We start from the raw sequence: 6,000 nt of genomic DNA on the forward strand, positions 1-6,000 counted from the left end.
TAGGTGAGGGGGAGGCTGGGAGAGGCGAGGGCATGTGCTATGGGTGCCGTTTCCCGCCATTAGAAATAGCGGCAGCCATCTTAATTTACATAAGGTGGTCAGTTAGGCTAGTTAACCCCTAATTGCCTGCAGGGCTAACAGGCTATCTATAATTCTATCTTCTGTCACTGCCCCCCTGATGGAGAACCCAAAAAATAAAAAACCAAGGTTAAGTAAAGGAAGTGTTAGTAGCAGTAGCCAACCCTTTCAAGAGACATGGACCGAGATGTATGGCATTATAGAAAAAAATGGCAGATCATTTTGCGTTCTATGTACTGAAACGGTAGTAAGCAGAACGTGGAATATAAATAGACATTTTGAAACTAATCATTCCCAGCTCTTGAAAAAAAGTGAGGATGAAAGGAAGGAATACATTTCCAGGCAGCTACACTTTTATAAGAGCCAATCTAATTTCATCCTTAAATTTGTAAAAGGTTCTACAAATTTAACATCTGCAAGTTTGAGCATTGCTCACTCCATAGCTCAGCATGGAAAAGCACTCAGTGAGGGAGAATTTATTAAAGAAACTCTCCTAAGATGTGCACCAGTTCTATTTCACGATATGCAGAATAAAGATGCAATTATTAAGAGAATATCTGAGTTACCACTCAGTAGAAATATCAATTGAAGATTTAGCCAATGAAATTCAGCAACAAAAAAGTCACTAATAGGCAGATTAGTTAAAGAATTCCCCCTCCCCCTCACTTATCTTAGTTCACGGCACCCCACACAAGTTAAATAATATCAAGACCAACAAAAGAAACCGACTAACAGATGAACAAAGAAGTCACTAAGCAGGTAAGTTAAATAATTAGTTTTTGGTTTATTAAATACAGTTATATATTACAATTATACATTTTTGTTATTTAAACTATAAATATCGTGAAATTATGTTTTTTTTTCTCGAAGTGACACACCACCCGAGTTATGCTCGGTTTTTTGGCGAATTTTGACACACCAAGCTCAAAAGGTTGCCCATCACTGGCCTAGTACATAAAGATAGGACTGTGATTTCTGCAGTCACATTAAGTTTATAAAGGCAAGATGAGAATAAATATCTCAGATAGTATATGCAATCTACATAGCAGTTACTGGTAGAGGCAATGAGAAGGAGCACCCTGGGCAGTACTAGTGACTGAGTTGTAAGCTCTTCTGTGTAGGCACTCTGATACATATAAAGAACTAAGCATACTGAATAACAAGTCTAAGATGAAAATGTACATTCTTATACAGCATATTTTAGCTTGCTTTATATTACTAAAGAAACAAAGGAAACTTAGAACAATAGAAACAGGATGCTGCCTGCTGACCACAAAAAGTCAGGAAATGAGGACAGCTGCAGCTCTATAGTCTATGTGATAGAAAGGAGCATAACAGGGAGGAGGTGGGCTAGAAAGACATCAATGTACCTATTAAAGAGAGCCCCCATACCTAGGTTCGGTGGGAGTTGGGCTGACAGTCGGGAAGCTGGCTTTTTCCCTAACTCCTACTTTTAATCTTTTTCTCATTTTGTCTTTATTAGCTGCACTTCGCTTTGCTTCTGCTTCAGATTGCTGACTACTGAATTAAGTATGAGAGAAAATAAAGCACATTGATGTGAGTTGTGTAAGTGAGTTCCTTGGGTAAACCCTCCACCTGGGAGAGGTGGGGGAAGAAAAGTTATCCTCTCAGTGAGTGCCCAGGAGGAACGGGCCCTCCTTCTGAGACTGGAACTATAATAAACTGATAGGAAAGTAACTAGCAATCATTCCAGACAGAGTGTGCCTTTAAGAACAGGGCCCCTCCCTCCACCTTTAAATTAGCTGTATAAAACACTACATGAAAAGTCCCCACAATCTTCTATGCATAAAGAAACTGCCATCTGGTAAAACTACCATTATAACTGATACCATCATTCAATTAATTCTTCCATATAGAAGTGGTCTCAATTCTTTAAAAGACTGGACAGAGTCAATATAATTCCTGAACCTCTAGTTCTATAATACACAATCCATATCCCTGACAACAGCAGTATCCTCATTAGAATTTGTCATATAGCTGACGGCAGATAAAGTCCTGCACAGTCCATCCACTCTGCCCAACAAGATACTCATAGCATAAGGTAAGATGTGATACTACATATGCATACTTGATCTTGATTTGACCTTGCAATTTTCAAGGCAAAGACCATAGACGTTTCCCCGGCATTAGCTTGTACACCAGCTACTGAAGCTGTCATTGAAGCCCTACTCCAGTCCATCCAAATCTGTCCAGCCACAATCAGGGCACAAACTGTAGAAGTCTGTCTGGCACTGGCTTTGCTTCACAATCAGAGGGAGAGAGATGGTGGACAATAGGATGGAGGGAGGGAATAGAAAGAGAAAGAAGTTGGATGGGGGGGGGGGTTAGTGTGGAGGAAGAAGAACAGAGATACTGAATGGGAGGGAAGTTGGGAAGAGAAAGAGAGAGATGGTGGGTGTGGTGGGGAGTTAGAGAAGCTGAGATGAAAAGGGGAGATATGGTGGACCCGGGGTGGTGGGGAGGGAGGGAGAGATATGGAATGGAAGGACAGAGCACCTGTAAAGAGAAAGGAAGAGATGGTGGACCCATGGGTGGTAGGGAGGGAGCAAGGGAAGTTGGGAAGAGAAAGAGAGAGATGGTAAGGGTGGTGGGGAGGGAGGGATTCATATGCAATGGGAGGGCAGAGCTGTTGTAGTGACCCAATCCCCGTGTTCATATCCCTGTTATTCCCCTCCTCACCCCCCGGCCTACCCTGTTCCCTACATATCTGTGTCCCCTGGTCGATCTCTTTTCCAAACTTCCCCCTTCCCCCCATTCTCTCCCCCCACTTCCCTTAATAACCCCATCTCCATCTCCAGGTCTATCCTGCAGTTGGAGTTCGAAGACCACTCAAGCACATGAGGTCCCTGCCTTGCTTCAATTCGTGTATACCCTGTTTGTGACCGCCAACCATTGTAAACTCTTTTTCTTCCACTACGTCTAGTTGCTACCTTTCTTACTTCGCCTCTATCAAGCCTGCTTTCACCGCTGCCGCCCTTGCATAATTTACGGTTGTAAATTGTTTCCATTGTCCCTGAATCAAGATCCTTAAGTTTGCTGGAAACTGCAGAGAGAATCTTATTCCTTTATTTACAAATGTAGAGCAGAGCGGGTGAAATTGACGCCTCCTTATCTGTACCGCTGCAGAGAAATCTTGAAATATCAAAACTTTTTTCCCTTCATAGTTCAGAGTATCCCGATGGAGTTTGAAGCCTTGTAAAATTTCCACTTTGTGTTGGAATTTAAATATTCTGGCAACCACCACTCATGGCCTTTCTTGTTCCTCTGTTTTACGCCCAACATGGTGCGCCCTTTCTATTACCACCGGGCCTATGGTGTCCGAAAGTGCCAGTTCTTTGGCAAGCCAAGTCTCTAGCCAGCATGTTAAGTTGCGCTCTGGGATTTTCTCTGATAATCCCACTATCCTGATATTGTTCCTTCTTGATCGATTTTCCAAATCTTCTAGCTTTTCTTGTGCATCTTTAAGTTGCTGGGTTAGGTTGCCGATATCTGGGCCGTAACCGCGCCCGTCATCCTCCAAGGCTGACACTCTCGTTTCAAGGTCTCCCACTCTTGTCCCTACACCATCCAGTTGCGTAGTTAAACCCTCGAGCTTTTGTTCTACCTCTGCCCATTTCGGGTCCCAGGCTTTTGCTACTGCCGCGGTGATCTGCCTTAGTTGCGTTTCAGAAAATCCTCCGGACTGTGTGGCGCTTTCCTCCGCCATCTTGCATTCTTGTTCACACAACTTTATTTTCTCTTTTTTTGTTGTTATTTGCGCCATATTCCCCGGGGATTTCTTTACATTTTTTGTTACATTTGTACCCCGCGCTTTCCCACTCATGGCAGACTCAATGCGGCTTACATGAGGCAATGGAGGGTTAAATGACTTGCCCAGAGTCACAAGGAGCTGCCTGTGCCTGAAGTGGGAATCGAACTCAGTTCCTCAGGACCAAAGTCCACCACCCTAACCACTACTACTACTACTATTTAGCATTTCTATAGCGCTACAAGGCGTACGCAGCGCTGCACAAACATAGAAGAAAGACAGTCCCTGCTCAAAGAGCTTACAATCTAATACTTGTCCATGCAATAAACAAGCTCTCTTGCCGGAGCGTTCGCAGGGTAAGTGCTGTTTAGTTCAAAATTAGGCAGGAAACTCGGAGCTCCAGCAACTCGCTGCTGTTCAGCTCATGTCCTCACATGGTCCCAGCCTTTTTTTTTGAGTAAAGCCAAGACAGAGAAGGAGTGGTACTGACAACCTCCTGCCACTTCGCCTCTGATAGAGTCACTCCCATATCACTCTCCAGCGAGGCATATAAGGTAGTATACTAAATTTATAGCTTCGGACTATTTTATACAAACTGGACATCAGCCCACTGGAAGAATCCAGCCGCAACTAAAGTACTTCCAAAGGATGTCCGTCCCTTGCAACCCCCTCTCTGTACAAACCTGAGGACAGAAAATGTCTGACTAGAAGGAATAAATAGAAGTCCTTCGCAGGAATCCTATATTTCATTCGCCCCTTGTCAAATAACTGACCAACATATCGGAGCCCCCGTTCCTTCCGTTCCCTAAAGTAGGGTTCAAATGTGGGGACATCCCCTCCCAGCGTGAGTGAGAGCGGCTTATATCAGGACCTCTACTCCCTGCCCCATTCCCCTCATATAGTCCTCTGCCACAAAACAAAAATAAGTTTTAGCAAAGGACTGGGGACACTAGCACACCAATTAGACTGCCACGAGCCCGGTGGATTCAAGATGGCTGCCGTGTGCATCTGACGTACCTGCACTCTCTCTGAGCCCTCTCGATTTGGTAATGCCGAAGCACAGGGGCCGGCTGTCCTCCACTGCTCCTTCGCGGCAGAATCTTCCTCCGAATCAATCCACATTGCAATCTTTTGTTCAGAGAGCTTCGATACCAATATCGTCAGGAGGCAGCTCGCCAGCCGGATCAGGGGTGAATGGAGACCCCGGTCCAACCCAACGGCTAGAGCTTTCGCACAGCCCCAACCGAAGAGCTCCTCCTCCTCAACCCTCTGGGAGTAGTACTCCTCTATTGGCGTCTTCCCTCCATGTGGCGGAACTAGGCATGGGGGAAGTAAGACGGGAGGTAGAAACATCGACTGAGGGAGCTCAGCTTAGAGGAGAAGTGTGCACCCAGAGGGAAGGAGCGTTAACGACATCCCCAGCCAAATGGAAGAGAGGCTGGATGGGATTCAGGGAAACGATCCATCTACTGAAGCAGAGGTAAAATTTAATTTTCTTATATTGACTGAGGGACCCAAAGAAGTAACCCTGGATAATTTGTGGACATTAATAATGGACTTGGGGGAAGCAATTTGTTCACAGATTAAACAATTGAATCAAGAAGTTGCAAATTTAGATCTTAAGACTAAAGATATTGATTCTAGAGTGGATACTTTAAAAACTCAAAATTGAGGATTAAAAAAAAGAAATTAAAGAAACACAATTACATCAAGAAGTTATGATTAAAGATCTAATATCTCTTAGGAGAAAAACCGAGTTTCTAGAAAACTCAATAAGAAACAATAATCTTAGATTCTTGAACTTTCCCAAACAGACTTTGATATTCCCAAGAGATATGCTACGAAGATATATAAAGGAAAATTTGGGAGTAACTGAAGAGGCATTTCCTCCTTTTTCTCAAATATATTACTTGCCTTCCAAATTACAAAAACTCCCAATAATCCATTTGATATTTCAGAGATTCTAGAAGCCTCAGACAGTGAATTGGTAACGCCATCAACTTTGATTGCAACGGTGGCGTTAACAACTGGTTATTGAGATTATTTTTTCAGAACACAGAGAAGAATTTCCTAGGATTGAGGATAAGTGTGTTTCCTGACGTTACCAAAGATACGCAGAAGAGACGACAAAGATTCTTAATGATGAGACCCGG

This window comes from Microcaecilia unicolor, chromosome 3, assembly GCF_901765095.1.
Source record: "Microcaecilia unicolor chromosome 3, aMicUni1.1, whole genome shotgun sequence".
Lineage (NCBI taxonomy): Eukaryota > Metazoa > Chordata > Amphibia > Gymnophiona > Siphonopidae > Microcaecilia > Microcaecilia unicolor.